The sequence below is a fragment of the Hylobates moloch genome, unplaced genomic scaffold (assembly GCF_009828535.3).
Source record: "Hylobates moloch isolate HMO894 unplaced genomic scaffold, HMol_V3 SCAFFOLD_13, whole genome shotgun sequence".
Taxonomy (NCBI): Eukaryota; Metazoa; Chordata; class Mammalia; order Primates; family Hylobatidae; genus Hylobates; species Hylobates moloch.
In genome coordinates this window covers 1,846,546-1,867,319 of record NW_026652288.1, presented here as the reverse complement: position 1 = coordinate 1,867,319, position 20,774 = coordinate 1,846,546, and the positions used below count along the sequence as shown (strand labels likewise).

Below are 20,774 nucleotides of genomic sequence, written 5' to 3'. Positions count from 1 at the left end.
CTGCGTCCCCCTCGCGTAAGGAACGCGGGACTCACTGCGTCCCCCTCGCGTAAGGAACGCGGGACTCACTGCGTCCCCCTCGCGTAAGGAACGCGGGACTCACTGCGTCCCCCTCGCGTAAGGAACGCGGGACTCACTGCGTCCCCCTCGCGTAAGGAACGCGGGACTCACTGCGTCCCCCTCGCGTAAGGAACGCGGGACTCACTGCGTCCCCCTCGCGTAAGGAACGCGGGACTCACTGCGTCCCCCTCGCGTAAGGAACGCGGGACTCACTGCGTCCCCCTTGCGTAAGGAACGCGGGACTCGGGAAGGCCCGGCTGCGTCCCCGTCACGTGTGGAGGCCAATCAGATGAATATATTAGTTTACACACCGTACAATTTGTGGTGAGTTACTCATATTTGAACAGAGCTATTAAAATACAAGGAAGTAACAAAAACCACACAGTATTGAATGACTAGTTACATTTTAATTAAATAGCGCAAATATGTTATATAAGCTTTGTGTGTTGAAAGTGCCCTAATTCCCGTTTACCTTCAATGTGTTTGCTATTATTGTTATTTTTAAGTCTGGGCCTTTTATAAGGAGGCTTGTATATAAGAGTGGAATGCTTATTAGGTGCAGAATAGAGTTACTGGATGGCTATGGAAGAGTTGCTGGCTGGTGGCTGGAAGGTTTGCAGCACGAGGGCATTTTCTAAATGCAGGAGCTGTGCTGTCTCGGTGGATCCTCTGACAAGCCTTCTAAAGTAGACGCAATTACTATTTGCATTTCAGAGATGACAAAAGTAAAGGCCAGAGAGGTGGCAAAGCTTACCCGAAGTAATCCAGCTACTCATGGGGTGGAGCTTTGCACAGTTTCCAGCTAAAGTGCCGAGCTGCGGCCTCTCTTGGCAGGTCCCTTTCTGGGTAGCGGGAAACCTCAAGCCAACCCCAACCGCCGATTTAGGCAGGAGTCTCTCCTACAACTGAAGCTGATGGATGAGGAGAGGCTTCTGTCATCACAGGAAGAGAACAGAGTTTTCCTCCCACAGCTGGGGAAATCTGCCGGCTCTGCTGGAGAGGCCGCCAGCCCATTGGTGGGCGTGCGGTGCGGGAGGCTTAGGCGGGAAGAGGAGGTCTTGCTCAGATGAGTGTTATTCCTTTGTTTGGACAGAGGAGGTTGGGCAAATTGGAGTGTAGGATATTTTTGCCTGGAGATTTTTAATTGATAAAATCATCCCATGAAAAAAATCCCCAATTTTTAAAAGCATGCTACTTGGACACCTTAAACTCGTCATTTTAACATTGATAGAAAGTATTTAAAATGTGCCTTTACCTGAAAATAAACATCAGTGGAGTGGAAGCACTGAGGGCCTTCGTCCGTTCTGTCCCGACCTTTATGGGCGCTGCACATTTTCACTGTGGAATCTACAGGGACACGCTGTCTTGTGTTTACTTTCTACTTGCTTCTCTTGAACACACACATGCGTTAACACTGTAGTGTATTTATTACTTTGTATGTCATTAATAAGAATATATTTTGATAATATTGAAACAGTGTGATTTATTAGTGATTCCTTCTAGGTAGATATCAGCTGTGTTTTTTAGATGTTTAAAATTGTGGACAGCCTCAGCATGACCTACATTATTCAAGCCATATACCTCCTTCCCTTCCTCTTTTCTCTCCCTCCCTCCCTCTGTCTCCATTTCTCTCTCCTTTTCTCTCTTTTTCTTTCTTTCTTTCTTTCTTTCTTTCTTTCTTTCTTTCTTTCTTTCTTTCTTTCTCTTTCTCTCCCCCTTTCTCTTTCTATCTTTTCTTTTCTTCCCTCCCTCCTTTCTTCCTTCCTTCCTTCCTTTTTTCTTCCTTCCTCTCTCCTTCCTTCCTTCCTTTTTTCGTCTCTCTCCTTCCTTTTTTCTTCCCTCCTTTCCTCTCCTCTCCTTCCTTCCTTGCTTCCTTCCTTCCTCCCTTCCTCCCTTCCTTCCTCCCTCCCTCCCTTCCTTCTTTTAGTTATATCTCCAAACTATTTTTTCTAGTATATAGTTTGCAAGAAACTACATGTGGGATTCTGAATTGTCATATGTTGATAACTTTTACAGAGAGCTGCAGCTATGAAGAATATGTGCTAAAATATGGATCTCTATCTCATCACACTGAGAACCTCGTATTACCTTACAGGGCCATCAAGTACAGCATGATTTCAAACATTCATAATATTACTCTCTTGCAAGCTTTGTGCACTGGAAGGATGTTTCTTTTATACTGCTCCTAGAGTCATGGAAACAAAGCAAGCTTTAGGAAACAGGATGGCTTGGTTCCAGGCTGCTTCTCTCCTCCCACCGCCCGGCCCCACCCTTTCTCTCCCTGCACAGAGGTGAGCAGCCTCTTTGTGACCAGGCTTCACCCCAGCAGCTCTCTCGTGGTCTGCTTCCCCCAGGTTCGTTCCTCCCTGTCTCTTCCCCTCCTTTCTGTTCTAAAACAGCAACCTGGCTCTTCACTACTCTAGGGGAGGCCAGGAGGTTCGCTGCGTCCTGCAGGATACAATTCAGGCTTCCCCAGGACTTACCATCCAAACACACCCTTCTCTCCAACTGCTCCATGCTTTTTGTTACTGTTTTCTGTCCAGGAGATCTCCCTCTGTGACTTATCATCCACAGCCTGATGACATGCCGTTCTCAAAGCTCAGCTACTGCTCCTCGGAAAACCTCCCCACCTCTGTGGCAGAGTCAGCTCACCTCTGCGTAACCCTGAGCACTGTGGGCATCCCTGTTGCAGCCTTGCTTACTTAGAGGAGAAGCGATGACCTCCCTCCTTCTCTCCCCTGCAACTCTGTCCTGCCTGGAGGCCCAGGCTGTGGGAGTCTTTATCTACTGTGATGTTTATCCATCTCAGTCCCTGCCACCGTGGGCCACTCTGGGACTGCACTGCTCTTTGGTGGTGTTTGGTAGGAAGCCAGCAATTCCCAAACCACTGCTCCTTCCCCAAAATCCAAAGGGAGAGATCCACAACAAACAGTGGCCAAATGAAAAAGAGAGCACGCCTTTCTAGTTAGCTGCAAAGCGCATGCTGTGCTTTGAAAAACCGAGGCAATGCCTGCTTCTAAGCCTCCAGCCCTCCCTAAATCCTCCATCCAAATCCAGGCAATTGCTACTGTCTGGCTTTCTTCCTTGTGAAATACAGACTGAAAATGAGAGAGAGAGTGGGGGTTACATGGCTGTGAGAGAGGGACAGAGAATGAGGATAGATGCTGGACATACTATTGCAACCATCTTCCTTGTTCCATGAAAAATTAATATCTTTTTAATCAATAGTAACTCAAAATACCAGCTAGCCCAGAATCATTTGCACTTATAAAGGTAAATTCTTTTTTAAAAAAGTGTTCAAATAAATGGATTTCTAATGGAAGGGTTTCAGTGGTTGGCATGGGTACTGGTCTAACAATCTGGAGGACAGGCCCTTCCTAAGCCACTGAAATCAGATCCTGCAGAGAGGAGATCACCTCTCCATGGCCACAGTTCCAAGACACAGTGCAGTCAGAATGGGGCGTGCCGTCCGTGGCCACGGTTCCAAGACACAGTGCAGTCAGAGTGGGGCGTGCCGTCCGTGGCCACGGTTCCAAGACACAGCGCAGTCAGAGTGGGGCATGCCATTCATTTTTGCTCTGAAAGCTTGTTACATATGGGAGTTGGGAGGCGACTGCCAGGGTGGACACTTGTCAATGTCCAGCCCAGAAACCTGGGTCCCCATCCCAGCTCTGTGACCTCAGGCAAGCTACCTTTCTGAACCTCAGTTTCTCTCTGAAAATAGAGCTAATATCTCGGTTGCCTATTCTCAGGGTTGTTTTGAGGATCAAATGAAATAATGAGCATGGAAGTACTGAAACGTGGAAAGTCCTTTTTCTCTCACTTGGAGGCAGTTAGTTGGAGGATGTATTTATGCAGATGAATCTCACTTCTCGGCATGCACCCTCCTATGGTTGCTGTGTGAAGGAAAAGGCTGCAGGTTTAGAGAGCAGGGGAGCAGCCCCCAGTCTTTGGCACTGCATCCAGGAAGACAAAGCACTTCCACGTTGTCGACTCTGTCACAGATGAAGGGCCTTAAGTACACTCATGCCCCTACCATTAGGATTTTCTAGTTGAAACGTGTGGCTGTGCTTTAAGTTAAACTCATAGCACATTTAAATCACACTCTGCATTCACAGTCTCTGACAGACAGTAATTTCTATATATTTTAAGAGCAGGGCTTGCTGCTAGAATTCTGATTTTCTTCCCAAGGAGTCTCTGAAAATTGAGGAGAGTTCTGCTAGCAATCAGTAACATGATTTCATTCATGAAGTTTCTATGTCTCAGAGACAACAGAGAGCCAAGTAGACTCTCGTGAGTGTTTTCAATCTCACTTCACAGACACATAGGTACACAAAGGTACACACACAGGTGCATGCACACGGGTATGCACAGGTACAGATACATGTGCACACGGGTACACACACAGGTACACACACAGGTACACATACAGGTACACACACAGGCACAAACACAGGTACACAGGCACACATAGGTCATAGGTACAGATACATGTGCGCACACAGGTACACAGGCACAGACACAGGTACACACACAGGCACACATAGGTACGGATACATCTTCACACACAGGTACACAGGTACATACACAAGCACACACACAGGTACACACACACGTATGGATACAGGTGCACACACAGGTACACACAGGTACGGATACAGGTGCACACACAGGTACAGATACAGGTGCACACATAGGTACATACACAAGCACACACAGAGGTACACACAGGTATGGATACAGGTACACAGGCATATACAGATACAGATATAGGTGCACACACAGGTACACACAGGTACAGATACAGGTGCACACACAGGCACACACAGGTACATGCACAAGCACACACACAGGCACACATGCAGGTACACAGGTACATACACAAGCACACAGGTGCACACACAGGCATACACAGGTACAGATACAGGTGTACACACAGCTACGCACAGGTACATAAGCACACACACAGGTACACACACGGGCCCACACAGGTTCAGATACAGGTGCACACACAAGTACACACACAGGTTCGCACACACCTTCAAGCACAGTTTACACACACCCCCATCGAGTTGCCTCTCTGCCACTTGCACTCACTCCTAAGGTAGCACCACTAATTCAAATGATCACTTGCTCTCTCCTCTTCTTTCCTAATACAGGTTGTTGTTTTTTTTTTTTTAAAGAGCTTATATTTTTCCATTTGATTAGTAATTATTTGAGAGTACATATTATGTGCTAAGGACTATGCTAAACAAATGAAGAATTCACCAAGTAGTAAACGTCTGTACTCTCAAGGAGCCATGAGTTCCTTGGGGGGCTTGGAAGGAGGGTGAAGCGAACTCTACTTTATTATCATTATTGTTATTCGGATTCATTCATTTAATGGATTCTCTCTCCTCTGGCCCCTGGTAATACAAAAATGAACAGGTGCAATCCCCGTCTTCAAGCACCCTAGTTTCTTTGATAACAGCAGTAGCATTAGCAGAAGTGAGCAAACAGTGGAATCACTGGCTGGCTGTGTGAAACGGTGTGTGAATGTACGAACGGATCAGCGAGAGGATGACCTCATTCATCATGCAGAGGAACAGCCTCCTCCTGAGGACCTGAATGATCTAAAAGTCATTGAGTAGAGAAATGATGGGATTTGATGTGAAGGCTGATAAATCTTTGAGATGTGCATAAAGAGAGGAATGGTGTGAACCAAAGTGAGGAACTATAGTTTATATTTGAGGGACACGGAGAGGACAAAATGGCTTAAACTAAAGGTCACATAAGGTGGTGGTAAGTCTTAGGAATTGAGAAATAACATGTCACCAAGCTCTGGGAGACCTGGGAGCCGGGCTAGAGTGTGTGCTTTTAGTTCTGGCTCTGATTCCTACTGTTCCTCACTCACTAAAGCAACGCTTATGGAACTTGGGATTCCTCATCTGTAAAACAGGCATAATTCTACCTCCTTTACACGTTTGTGTGTGAAATAACTTTTAACTCTAAATTGGGATACACATGTAAGGTGCCGTCATGATAACGATAATAATACAAATCATGGTCACTATGTGGACTTATTCTTAGTCAGAGTCATCCACAACAGAGGCGTGTTCTTAGAGATTCCACTCTCAGCGTGAAGGGAGGAGGAACAGGTTTCGGGGGCTGGTAGGAAGGGTGAAGTGAACTCAGCTAAGCTAACTCAGAACTCATTAGCGTCTGAGCCTAGGGGCTTCCCAGGAAAGAAAGGAAGGCAGGGCTATGCCTGAGTCCTCTGATTGGGAGTTATTTGGGCATTTGCCTCTTGGGAAGCTTTGGATTCAATGAGATGCAGAACCACTGGGTTCTCCAAAATTCAGAGGGCACCAGCAAGCCTTGAAAGCTCTGTGGATGGATGAACCACTTCCTGGGCCATGTCCTACAGCTGCTGGCCGGGGATGTGTGTGGGGGCATTGGGTGTTCATTCCCAGTACCCCAGGTTCCTACACTCAAGGGCTCCCAGACCAGGTATTGCCTATAAGATGTGAATGGCAGAACCCAGTTACTGCTCTTTGGTTAATGCTATTCCTCACTTTTTCTAAGCCCCGTGGAAATGTCTTCTCCCATGTGCCCTGAAGACTAAAGCTTGTTATTAATAAAATTCACTGCAATTAAATCTTAGATTTCCTTAAACTACTTTTCACTTTGTTGGAGAAAGGAGTGATGGTGACTGCATACCTGTCACCTTGTCCTGGGGCTTCTGCTCACTTTTCTTGTGACCCTGTACAGGTTCTTTAGGGTTTCTGGACTTCAGTGACCAAATCTAAAAATGAAGAGGCAGGCTGCACTATCCTTACGATTGCTTTCACTGCTGATATTCACCAATGACAGAAGCCATTCTGCCATGTGTGTTTCTTGCTGGGTCTGCCTTGGTGATAAGTCCTCACTATCCATGAGTGGGCTGCAGGCAAACAGCAGACCCTGAGGGGACAGAGAGAGCCCCAAAGGCCCACCTCACCAACACCTTCCTGCAGAACGAAGGAGGTGAGGGTGCCAGACAACCTTCTCTGTTCTCACACGGCACTGATCCGCCTTTGTTCTAATTGCCTCCATTTTTCCTTGCTCTTCTATATCATTTTGCTTAACATGGAAGAATTTTTTTTAATGAGCTAGAATGATCTAATCAGGCACAAATGTGATGTCCTTGCCACATTGTTTATTGGTTTGTAGACAGCCAGTGCATCCCAGGGCCTGTCTTCAACTGTATTGTAAAGCAGCAAATGGCTTGGGGGTCTGGGGAGTGCAAGTTGCTTACAAGTATTACGTGACTTTGTGAGTGTAAATTTCTAACCTAAATTTATTAGTCATTTTTTACAATAATTGACACATATCTTTTGAAAATACTAATAGATAAATCATTAAATTTTTCAGTTCATTTTGTTACGTAAACGTTACATGAATTTTCTTTGGCAATCAAATCATTACAGTCTATTTATATAAAATAAATATTTTATGTATTTATGAATAAACTGTATTTATTTATATGAAATAAACAATTAGAAGTATTTGCAGTAAAAAGTGAAAGTTTTTCTTAGTTGTCACAACCCTACTCCTGTCTCCAAAGATCATCTCAGCTATTCACTGGGTCTGTGTCCACACTGGCATCTTCCTCTGTATTCACACACATACACATGTAAATATAAGACATGCCCCTATTATATGGTTAGGCTTTGTGTCCCCACCCAAATCTCATCTTGGATTGGAAGCCCCAGGGGTTGGAGAGGAACCTGGTGGGAGGTGATTGGATCATGGGGGTGGTTTATCCCATGCTGTTCTTGTGATAGTGAGTGAGTTCTCATAAGATCTGATGGTTTTTTTTTTTTTTTTTTTTTTTTAATTTTGGAAGAAATCAGTGGTAGGTACACCGATTTCTTTTTTTTTTTTTTTTTATTATACTTTAGGGTTTTAGGGTACATGTGCACAATGTGCAGGTTTGTTACATATGTATCCATGTGCCATGTTGATTTCCTGCACCCATTAACTCGTCATTTAGCATTAGGTGTATCTCCTAATGCTGTCCCTCCCCCCTCCCCCCACCCCACAACAGTCCCCGGAGTGTGATGTTCCCCTTCCTGTGTCCATGAGTTCTCATTGTTCAATTCCCACCTATGAGTGAGAACATGCGGTGTTTGGTTTTTTGTCCTTGCGATAGTTTACTGAGAATGATGTTTTCCAGTTTCATCCATGTCCCTACAAAGGACACGAACTCATCATTTTTTATGGCTGCATAGTATTCCATGGTGTATATGTGCCACATTTTCTTAATCCAGTCTATCGTTGTTGGACATTTGGGTTGGTTCCAACTCTTTGCTATTGTGAATAGTGCTGCAATAAACATACGTGTGCATGTGTCTTTATAGCAGCATGATTTATAGTCCTTTGGGTATATACCCAGTAATGGGATGGCTGGGTCAAATGGTATTTCTAGTTCGAGATCCCTGAGGAATCGCCACACTGACTTCCACAATGGTTGAACTAGTTTACAGTCCCACCAACAGTGTAAAAGTGTTCCTATTTCTCCACATCCTCTCCAGCACCTGTTGTTTCCTGATTTTTTAATGATGGCCATTCTAACTGGTGTGAGATGGTATCTCACTGTGGTTTTGATTTGCATTTCTCTGATGGCCAGTGATGATGAGCATTTCTTCATGTGTTTTTTGGCTGCATAAATGTCTTCTTTTGAGAAGTGTCTGTTCATGTCCTCTGCCCACTTTTTGATGGGGTTGTTTGTTTTTTTCTTGTAAATTTGTTTGAGTTCATTGTAGATTCTGGATATTAGCCCTTTGTCAGATGAGTAGGTTGCAAAAATTTTCTCCCATTCTGTAGGTTGCCTGTTCACTCTGATGGTAGTTTCTTTTGCTGTGCAGAAGCTCTTTAGTTTAATGAGATCCCATTTGTCAATTTTTGCTTTTGTTGCCATTGCTTTTGGTGTTTTAGACATGAAGTCCTTGCCCACGCCTATGTCCTGAATGGTATTGCCTAGGTTTTCTTGTAGGATTTTAATGGTTTTAGGTCTAACATATAAGTCTTTAATCCATCTTGAATTAATTTTTGTATAAGGTGTAAGGAAGGGATCCAGTTTCAGCTTTCTACATATGGCTAGCCAGTTTTCCCAGCACCATTTATTAAATAGGGAATCCTTTCCCCATTTCTTGTTTTTGTCAGGTTTGTCAAAGATCAGATAGTTGTAGCTATGCAGCATCATTTCTGAGGGCTCTGTTCTGTTCCATTGATCTATGTCTCTGTTGTGGTACCAGTACCATGCTGTTTTGGTTACTGTAGCCTTGTAGTATAGTTTAAAGTCAGGTAGCATGATGCCTCCAGCTTTGTTCTTTTGGCTTAGGATTGACTTGGCGATGCGGGCTCTTTTTTGGTTCCATATGAACTTTAAAGTAGTTTTTTCCAATTCTGTGAAGAAAGTCATTGGTAGCTTGATGGGGATGGCATTGAATCTATAAATGACCTTGGGCAGTATGGCCATTTTCACGATATTGATTCTTCCAACCCATGAGCATGGAATGTTCTTCCATTTGTTTGTATCCTCTTTTATTTCATTGAGCAGTGGCTTGTAGTTCTCCTTGAAGAGGTCCTTCACATCCCTTGTAAGTTGGATTCCTAGGTATTTTATTCTCTTTGAAGCAATTGTGAATGGGAGTTCACTCATGATTTGGCTCTCTGTTTGTCTGTTATTGGTGTACAAGAATGCTTGTGATTTTTGTACATTGATTTTGTATCCTGAGACTTTGCTGAAGTTGCTAATCAGCTTAAGGAGATTTTGGGCTGAGACAATGGGGTTTTCTAGATATACAATCATGTCATCTGCAAACAGTGACAATTTGACTTCCTCTTTTCCTAGTTGAATACCCTTTATTTCCTTCTCCTGCCTGATTGCTCTGGCCAGAACTTCCAGCACTATGTTGAATAGGAGCGGTGAGAGAGGGCATCCCTGTCTTGTGCCAGTTTTCAGAGGGAATGCTTCCAGTTTTTGCCCATTCAGTATGATATTGGCTGTGGGTTTGTCATAGATAGCTCTTATTATCTTGAGATACGTCCCATCAATACCTAATTTATTGAGAGTTTTTAGCATGAAGGGTTGTTGAATTTTGTCAAAGGCCTTTTCTGCATCTATTGAGATAATCATGTGGTTTTTGTCTTTGGTTCTGTTTATATGCTGGATTACATTTATTGATTTGCATATGTTGAACCAGCCTTGCATCCCAGGGATGAAGCCCACTTGATCATGGTGGATAAGCTTTTTGATGTGCTGCTGGATTCGGTTTGCCAGTATTTTATTGAGGATTTTTGCATCAATGTTCATCAAGGATATTGGTCTGAAATTCTCTTTTTTGGTTATGTCTCTGCCAGGTTTTGGTATCAGGACGATGCTGGCTTCATAAAATGTGTTAGGGAGGATTTCCTCTTTTTCTATTGATTGGAATAGTTTCAGAAGGAATGGTACCAGTTCCTCCTTGTACCTCTGGTAGAATTCAGCTGTGAATCCGTCAGGTCCTGGACTCTTTTTGGTTGGTAAGCTATTGATTATTGCCACAATTTCAGAACCTGTTATTGGTCTATTCAGAGATTCAACTTCTTCCTGGTTTAGTCTTGGGAGGGTGTATTTGTCAAGGAATTTATCCATTTCTTCTAGATTTTCTAGTTTATTTGCATAGAGGTGTTTGTAGTATTCTCTGATGGTAGATTGTATTTCTGTGGGATTGGTGGTGATATCCCCTTTTTCGTTTTTTATTGCATCTATTTGATTCTTCTCTCTTTTCTTCTTTATTAGTCTTGCTAGCGGTCCATCAATTTTGTTGATCTTTTCAAAAAACCAGCTCCTGGATTCATTAATTTTTTGAAGGGTTTTTTGTGTCTCTATTTCCTTCAGTTCTGCTCTGATTTTAGTTATTTCTAGCCTTCTGCTAGCTTTTGAATGTGTTTGCTCTTGCTTCTCTAGTTCTTTTAATTGTGATGTTAGGGTGTCAATTTTGGATCTTTCCTGCTTTCTCTTGTGGGCATTTAGTGCTATAAATTTCCCTCTACACACTGCTTTGAATGTGTCCCAGAGATTCTGGTATGTTGTATCTTTGTTCTCGTTGGTTTCAAAGAACATCTTTATTTCTGCCTTCATTTCATTATGTACCCAATAGTCATTCAGGAGCAGGTTGTTCAGTTTCCATGTAGTTGAGCGGTTTTGAGTGAATTTCTTAATCCTGAGTTCTAGTTTGATTGCACTGTGGTCTGAGAGACAGTTTGTTATAATTTCTGTTCTTTTACATTTGCTGAGGAGAGCTTTACTTCCAACTATGTGGTCAATTTTGGAATAGGTGTGGTGTGGTGCTGAAAAAAATGTATATTCTGTTGACTTGGGGTGGAGAGTTCTGTAGATGTCTATTAGGTCCACTTTATGTAGAGCTGAGTTCAATTCCTGGATATCCTTGTTAACTTTCTGTCTCGTTGATCTGTCTAATGTTGACAGTGGGGTGTTAAAATCTCCCATTATTATTGTGTGGGAGTTTAAGTCCCTTTGTAGGTCACTGAGGACTTGCTTTATGAATCTGGGTGCTCCTGTGTTGGGTGCATATATATTTAGGATAGTTAGCTCTTCTTGTTGAATTGATCCCTTTACCATTATGTAATGGCCTTCTTTGTCTCTTTTGATCTTTGTTGGTTTAAAGTCTATTTTATCAGAGACTAGGATTGCAACCCCTGGCTTTTTTTGTTTTCCAGTTGCTTGATAGATCTTCCTCCATCCCTTTATTTTGAGTCTATGTGTGTCTCTGCACGTGAGATGGGTTTCCTGAATACAGCACACTGATGGGTCCTGACTCCTTATCCAGTTTGCCAGTCTGTGTCTTTTGATTGGAGCATTTAGCCCATTTACATTTAACGTTAATATTGTTATGTGTGAATCTGATCCTGTCATTATGATGTTAGTTGGTTATTTTGCTCGTTAGTTGCTATTGTTTCTTCCTAGCCTCGATGGTCTTTACAATTTGGCATGTTTTTGCAGTGGCTGGTACCGGTTGTTCCTTTCCATGTTTAGTGCTTCCTTCAGGAGCTCTTTTAGGGCAGGCCTGGTGGTGACAAAATCACTCAGCGTTTGCTTGTCTGTAAAGTATTTTATTTCTCCTTCACTTATGAAGCTTAGTTTGGCAGGATAGCAAATTCTGGGTTGAAAATTCTTTTCTTTAAGAATGTTGAATATCGGCCCCCACTCTCTTCTGGCTTGTAGAGTTTCTGCTGAGAGATCAGCTGTTAGTCTGATGGGCTTCCCTTTGTGGGTTACCCGACCTTTCTCTCTGGCTGCCCTTAACATTTTTTCCTTCATTTCAACTTTGGTGAATCTGACAATTATGTGTCTTGGAGTTGCCCTTCTCGAGGAGTATCTTTGTGGCGTTCTCTGTATTTCCTGAATCTGAATGCTGGCCTGCCTTGCTAGATTGGGGAAGTTCTCCTGGATAATATCTTGCAGAGTGTTTTCCAACTTGGTTCCATTCTCCCCATCATTTTCAGGTACACCAATCAGACGTAGGTTTGGTCTTTTCACATAGTCCAAAATTTCTCGGAGGCTTTGTTCATTTCTTTTTATTCTTTTTTCTCTAAACTTCCCTTCTCTCTTCATTTCATTCATTTCATCTTCCATCAGCGATACCCTTTCTTCCAGTTGATCGCATCTGCTACTGAGGCTTCTGCAATCTTCGCGTAGTTCTCGAAACTTGGCTTTCAGCTCCATCAGCTCCTTTAAGCCCTTCTCTCCATTGGTTATTCTAGTTATCCATTCTTCTAATATTTTTTCAAAGTTTTTAACTTCTTTGCTATTGTTTTGAATTTCCTCTCGTAGCTCAGAGTAGTTTGATCGTCTGAAGCCTTCTTCTCTCAACTCATCAAAGTCATCCTCCATCCAGCTTTGTTCCGTTGCTGGTGAGGAACTGCGTTCCTTTGGAGGAGGAGAGGTGCTCTGTTTTTTAGAGTTTCCAGTTTTTTTGTTCTGTTTTTTCCCCATCTTTGTGGTTTTATCTACTTTTTGTCTTTGATGATGGAGATGTACAGATGGGTTTTTGGTGTGGATGTCCTTTCTGTTTGTTAGTTTTCCTTCTACCAGACAGGACCCTCAGCTGCAGGTCTGTTGGAGTTTACTAGAGGTCCACTCCAGACCCTGTTTGGCTGGGTGTCAGCAGCGGTGGCTGCAGAACAGCGGATTTTCGTGAGACCACAAATTCAGCTGTCTGATAGTTCGTCTGAAAGTTTTGTCTCAGAGGAGTACCCGGTTGAATGAGGTGTCAGTCTGTCCCTACTGGGGGGGTGCCTCCCAGTTAGGCTGCTCAGGGGTGAGGGACCCACTTTAGGAGGCAGTCTGTCCGTTCTCAGATCTCCAGCTGCGTGCTGGGAGAACCACTACTCTGTTCAAAGCTGTCAGTCAGACAGGGACCTTTCAGTCTGTGGAGGTTCTTGCTGAGTTTTTGTTTGTCTGTGCCCTGCCCCCAGAGGTGGAGCCTATAGAGGCAGGCAGGCCTCCTTGAGCTGTGGTGGGCTCCACCCAGTTCGAGCTTCCTGGCTGCTTTGTTTACCTAAGCAAGCCTGGGCAATGGCGGGCGCCCCTCCCCCAGCCTCGCTGCCGCCTTGCAGCTTGATCTCAGACTGCTGTGCTAGCAATCAGCGAGACTCCGTGGGCACAGGACCCTCCGAGCCAGGTGCGGGACACAATCTCCTAGTGTGCCGTTTTCCAGGCCCGTTGGAAAAGCGCAGTATTGGGGTGGGACTGACCCAATATTCCAGGTGCCGTCTGTTTCCCCTTTCTTTGACTAGGAAAGGGAACTCCCTGACCCCTTGCGCTTCCCGAGTGAGGCAATGCCTCGCCCTGCTTCGGCTCGCGCACAGTGCGCTTCACCGACTGTCCTGCACCCACTGTTAGGCACTCCCTAGTGAGATGAAACCGGTACCTCAAGCAGAAATGCAGAAATCATCCGTCTTCTGTGTCGCTGGGGCTGGGAGCTGGAGACCGGAGCTGTTCCTATTCGGCCATCTTGGCTCCACCCTCCGATCTGATGGTTTTATAAGGCAGTTTTCCCTGGATTCTCTCAAATTCTGTCTTTCACCTGCCACCATGTACCATGTGCCTGCTTCACCTGTGCCATGATTGTAAGTTTCCTGAGGCCTTCCCGGCCATGTGGAACTGTGAGTGATTTAAACCTCTTTACTTTGTAAGTTGCCGAGTCTCAGGCAGTTCTTTCTAGCAGTGTGAGAACAGACGAATACACCCTAGGTTCTAGTTTGTTGTATGTGAACAGGTTACACTGTGCATGCTTCCCTGTACCATCCTCTAATCACTTTGCTACACATCTTGCGGATTCTGCCTTGTCAGTGCTTATAGGCCAGTCTTAGATTGCTTATTTACCACAAATAATCTAACCATTCTATCACTGAAGAGTTGTGATTATACACAATATTGCATTGAAACATTTTATGCAGGTATCTATGCATATGTGTGACTAAATATATATTTGGTAGATACCAGGAACTGGAATTGTCAGGCTAGCATATCCACATTTAAAATTTTCATTCACACTGCCAAATTCCCGACACAACAAGGTTGTTCCATTTACATCCACGCAAACCTGTGTGAGAGTCCTGTTGACGACATCGTCTCCGCTACACAGCAGACGGGGAAGGCTCTCATCCCCTTCCTCGGCAGTGGGAGTGCTACCGGCCCTCTCTAAGCCACAGTGGGAAACAAACCTGTTTCCACTTCAGTGTTAGTTTTGTGAAACAATGCAATTGTGGCTTTTGGTACATGTCTAAGAATAGCTAGTAAACTGGAGGATAGATTATTTGTAAGATGTCTTTATCTATACATACTTCCAGGTTACAAATTGCATTTGCTGGTGTCCTTTTATGTGGTTAGTTGATGTGTTGAAATCAGTGGTCTCTTACTTAGAAGTTGAGATTAAGGTTATATTCTATGCCAGGCCATGGTGATTCATGCCTGGAATCCCAACCTAGGCAGGCAGATCACTTAAAGTCAGGAGTTTGAGACCAGCCTGGCCAACACAGTGAAACCCCGTCTCTACTAGAACTACAAAAATTAGCTGGGTGTGGGGGTGAGCACCTGTAATCTCAGCTACTAGGGAGGTTGAAGCAGGAGAATCACTTGAACACAGGAGGTGGAGGTTGAAGTGAGCCAGGATCGTGCCACTGCACTCCAGCCTGGGTGACAAGAGCAAAACTCCACCTCAAAAAAAAAAAAAAAAAGTTATGTCCTAAATATTGATATTGCACAGGTGATCTACGGCAAAAACTGAGATGGGAATGTCCATGTATGGGAGGTAGACCCGAAACTTTTTAGTTGCCAAAAATACATTCCAATATTCCAAATAATTGAAGCCAGCCCACAAATACGTAACTGACCTAGACTTAAAGCAAGGGGCATATGAGTGTTTAAAAACGAGAAGTGTGATTTTAAAACTGGCTGTACATTCTTTTCCTGATTTCCTACTTTTTCTTTTTAAGATGTCCCCCATTTATTTAATTATTTGATTATATATTTCTTTTTCCTTGTCTATATGGTCATCATTATCTTCCGAAAATGACCATTTCTTTCTTTTCTCTGAAAAACTGAAAGTGGACATATCCTAAATCTCATCTCCAACTAGAAGCTGAGTGACTGTCTCATGAGCACATCCTAACGCAAAGGCTGTGAGCAACGCAGTGAGCTAACTGAAATCCATTTAACTTGGTACAAAGGAAACAAGCTCCTTATTCAGCCAGGAAAGGCTAATGGAGAACCTGCTATGTACTCCATAGTACAGGCAGCTTATTCGTCTCAACCCAGCCCCGAGCAAGGAGATCCTATGGCTGTTAGTCGGTAGAGATGAGCTACAGAAACAGGTGGAAGAGCTGGAGATGCACCTGCCAATCACAATGGGGACAGGCAGCCAGGACTGCCCTCCAGCCCCGCTGCTATGATGTGCTGTCCTCTCCAGCCATTATGGATCCCAAATTTGATTGCTGAAGGACACAGAAAACCTTCTTAAAGCAGTTTTCCTGTTCAGACAGTATCGAGGCAAGGGTCCAGGAAAGTATGTAAAACCAGGCTTGGGCGTCCTTGCCTTGAAGAGGCTCCTCTGAAACTCAGTTCACAGGAGATGGTTTCGCCTTCTCCTTACGGTGGTGTCTGAGGTGGGCTTTTGTCAGGCATTTGTCTGGTTCTTGCTGTTGAGTGTTATACGTCTGAGAAAGATGCACTATCAATGTGTAGCTCTCATCTTTTAACCAATCTCACACAGAGCTTTTAGGGTGAAAAACAAAGAGCGTGACCCATTTCCACTAGTAGCTAATCCTGCAGGTGTGATTCAGGTTACTAGACAGGCACAGGCACTGCCATTTCAGCAACACTTAATTAAACAAAAGGTCTTCTTGACAAGAAATCTTAGAAAAGTAATGATGGGAGGAATGAATGTGCACGCCTCAGGTGCTGATACCTCCAGGAAAAGTCACCAGGAGCTGGCTTCTTTCCATCTGTGTCCCACAGGAGTGGTGGACACTGCCCTGGCAAGAGAGGGTGGAGGAAGACGGGCTTGGTTCTTCCTTCCTTCAGCAGTGCCCCATGGTGGAGGCCCTTCTCAGAGAGGACATTTGCATGGTAATTCCCAAAACCACTGAGCCAAGACTCAAAGCTACGAATTCACACTCAACATACAACACACGTAGAAAGGAGGTCTGAGTGAGCCCCACAAGGAGAGCACCACACTTCTCTACTCGTGGCTCACTTGCTGCCTGGGGATTCATATCAAGTGCCACAGCAGTGGGATTCTTGCTTAAAGCATTTGGTGCTAAAAAACATATTTAAACTTTTAGCCTAGCCCTGCTATTGTCAGATACAGAACCTGAACTTCAGAGAGATTTATTCACTCAATAAATGTTCACGCCAAGATTGGCTGAGATGGGTCTTGCTAACCCAGCAATAATGACAGTCCGTACAATCAATAACATTTGATGAAAAGAATAGTTATATTTTTAAATCATAATATTATGTCAGTATTAATAATGTCAAGTTTATATGCTAGCTGTCTTAGTATAATCTGATTGAGGAAGTAGGGACCCGGTTCAAAAGGTCAAAATAAAAGAGGCTACGTCACAGTGAGTATCCATTAAGCGCACATTCATCCTCATCAAACTTTGTTGTCCGGGAGGGAATCTCCACATGTGCCGTCACGTCTGTCTCTGTCTCATAAGGATGTGGGTCTGAATCCTGAGCATTAATGATCAGAGTGCAAACCTGAGGTAAAAGAAGCCATTGTTTGTCCGGGGTGAATGCTCCTGAATCTTTGTAGATGATTTCAAGGTGGTGTGTCTGGTGCAAAAATGTTTCAGGGGCATTTGCCTGAGGAAGAAACTGCAAGAATTCCTTCCATTTATACTATGTGGGTGTTGAGAAAAAGCCATAAAACACACCATTGTTATCAGAGATTTTCCAGTGTAGATAGCTGTGCACTGCTATAAATAAAACCTCAAATTATAATTTGTATTAAAAGCTAAGTATATATTTTTAAATGTTACAAGATAACTCCAAATTGATACCTGTAGACTTTGTAACAAAACGAATACACTAACTCTCATTCAAATTTTGAACCTTTGATTTTTCAGGGTAATTTTGAATCCTCTCTAGCTCCATGTATCTATTTTGGCATTATTTTGTTCTTTATGTGTTTGTTTTAGTAAATTCTTATTAGGGGAAATAATAATAATTGTTATGGTTGCATTTTATCAGCTGCCTTTGTGTTTCCTAGGAAATCTTGTGTTATCTTATTTCAAGTTCCACTTGCTAAGCACCCTGGCTATCATCTTATTACAGGCGGGAAGTACAGTATCTGTTAGAGGATTTATGGTAATGCTGCTGCATCTAGCTGCTCATAAACAGCATGGGGAGCCCCTCAGGGTCTCTTCGTTCTCCTGACACACTTCACTGAGGCCCATTAACACTTGTCTGTTATTGCCATAGACGCACTTTAATGAGCCTCTTGGAATTAGGAGGTTTGCACCAGAAACAATGGCTTCCCTAACTGAGGCATCACCCTCTCACTTTCTGATTTTCTGGCTCATCATTTTGTTTAACAAAATAAATTCTCTCTTTGATAGACTTTGAAATAATATGGATATTTCTTCTTCAAATTAAAACAGTCAATGTTTTTTAATACCGAGGTAACATTGCAGAAAAACATGATAGAAAGTTAATAATTTCTACATTTCCATTAATGAAGGTAATTTATTTTGTTGTTGTTATAGTAAGATAAAATTGAGCTGACATTTGGAAGTGGCCTTGTCATCAGCAAACTATATTTTCTTATGAATAAAATTCTATTATTTCCAAAAAATAAACATACAAAATATTTCTCCCTTATTAAATTGTTTTCTAATTACATCAAAGTGTTAAAGAAGCAATCATCTGAGAAATGGGCCAGTAATGGCTCAACCTAAATATTAAGTGCATTTGGTTTTACCTTCAAACCTAGGACATGTATTTAAAACTCCTCAATATCTTAGGTTTCAAAGTAAATTAACTAAATGCTTAAAAAGTACTTCTAGTTAGCCATTATTAGAGTTTGTAACAAGGTTTCTGAGTAAAATTATTTACACACCTTCTCAAGGTGCAGTTACCTATCTTGAAACGTAGCTGTCGTGAGTGTCACAGCGCAGGGGAACAAACCCTCCTTATGCCCTCCTCCCTTCTCTTACTTAAGGTATTTTGTGTTGTCGCTCTATCCTTTAGAAAATGAACTCAGAGAAGAATTGGTGAATTCCTATCCAGTGAGCATCTTCAAACCCTGGTCGACGGCAGAAGACTATCAGGTCCCGAGATCACCCACCCAGCGTGGCAACAGTGCAGGTACCTCTGCCCAGCACGGGGCTCCTGGCGACAGAGTGCAGGTGCCCCTGCCCAGCACAGGGCTCCCAGGATTGCTGCAGGCAGCCCCTCCTCTGGTGCTTGTCCCATTTGCTGCTTTAAGTAAATACTTTCATCTTAGCCTCCTGGTGCTTCATGCCTTCCGGGAGGCAGTTAAAAGTTGCATTGCACATCCTCTCCAAAGAGACAGTTCATGCCAAAAAGAGCCCTTTGCAGTTAAATTAGATGAGGCATAGCTATTCTCACTGCTGAAGTTATATAGGGCAGGAATGATGTGAGCCTCCTTGTGGGTGCTGAGAGGATGCCTCGGGGTGGCCAGTGGGGAGGGAATGGTGCCCATGACCCTCACGTGGAAATGGCTCATGTAGAATCACTGCACACAGAATCTACACTTGCAGCAGAAGGAACTGGTTAGTAAAGCATGTGGGGTCCGATTTGGAGGACTGGGGAGGGATGAGACTGGTGCATACCCAGTGGCTGCTGCCTGGCAGCACATATTTTTAGGGCTGGAGGTCGACAAGACTGAAATATAGCCCAAATCTCAGATCCTGCAAAGTCTCTGGTTCTGAACGAGTGAACGGAATGGGAACTCTGCTATTATCTTCTCAATACTCACGTTTAGAAGTACTTTTATATATGTTACTCTGATGAAGAGCAGAAGAAAATTCTGGTAAAAATGGCAGTTTCTCAGCATGCTCTATAAGGAAAGCTGTGGCGTGCATTTTAAGGTTCACTGTGCAATCGTGATTTATTTGTCTGCCGACCGCCCCATTTGCCTGTCTGATAATAGAACTACTTACCACTGCACAGAAATTAGAGGCTGGGATTGTCTTCCATATGCTGCAAGCTTGTGGGTGCTGCAAGCTTTGAGAGCTTTATGAACTGCTGTAATAGGTCACAGTTGTTCTAATTATTTTCTCGTCTATACCCTATTCATTTTCCCTAAAGAAACTCACTGCACTCATTGGTTCAGTTTGGGGAAGGCATTATGTTTAATCGTACATTTCCCCGAGGTTAAAACAACAACAATAACAACAAGAAAAAACGAAAGAACCTATTCACATTGAGTGTTCATGCATACTTGGCTTCAGAAGCAGTTGAAGTTTCTGGACTGTAGGTGTTTCATACATCCAAGCTGTCTTGTTTTATCTCATCTCATTGAATTTTAGTCATAAGTTAAGGACGTTTAATGAAATATTATATAAGGGTGTAATATTTACATGTGGCTTTATTGAATTGGCATTCTGGCATTGAGTTAGATGTTCACATTTAAATAAGGATGCTCAATGTAGTTTGATATAAAGCATTCAAATACAAATCTCACCCAGAATTAAATGAAACAACAAGGAGAAAGAGTAAGCTGGTTTTGCAAGCAACATCCGTGTTTATACTTGTCTTTCAGTAGCGTTCTCAGCTGAGGCATCACCTTTGATTTTGAGAGGTGTCCATTTTCAGAGTGGGAGAGCAAGTTGGACTTGGGTAGGGGAAAAAAGAGATCTAGAGGTTCTAGCAGCCAAAATCCTGTCCTGCTTTGCCCTGGAGGCTACCATCCTTGGTGAAATGTCTGCCGGGATCCCTCCAGCCAGGCCCCGGGTAAGCAGACCTTTCTGGGTGTAAGACAAGCTTGTCACCCAAAGGTCTCCAGGGGCCTCCAGATCCAATTAGATAATAATAAGAGCAGTCGCACAACCAATGCTTGCATTTCACGTCGATCTTTCCACTCAGTCGTCACTCTCTTCATTCAGTCCTCATCAGTCCTCACCAATCATTTCTCACCTTCAGGGCTATGGTA

General features: G+C 43.5%; 1 protein-coding gene across 15 annotated transcripts in view; it reads left to right on the top strand.

Annotated features, from left to right (window-relative positions):
* MYT1L (myelin transcription factor 1 like) overlaps positions 1-20,774 on the top strand; it is a 532,891-nt gene that overhangs the window by 144,396 nt on the left and 367,721 nt on the right. For all 15 annotated transcript variants that reach the window (XM_032172073.2, XM_058426326.1, XM_032172071.2 and 12 more), the window contains one exon: positions 18,848-18,964. The gene's annotated coding sequence lies outside the window, so the exon portion shown is untranslated. The remainder of the gene's footprint in view (positions 1-18,847; positions 18,965-20,774) is intronic.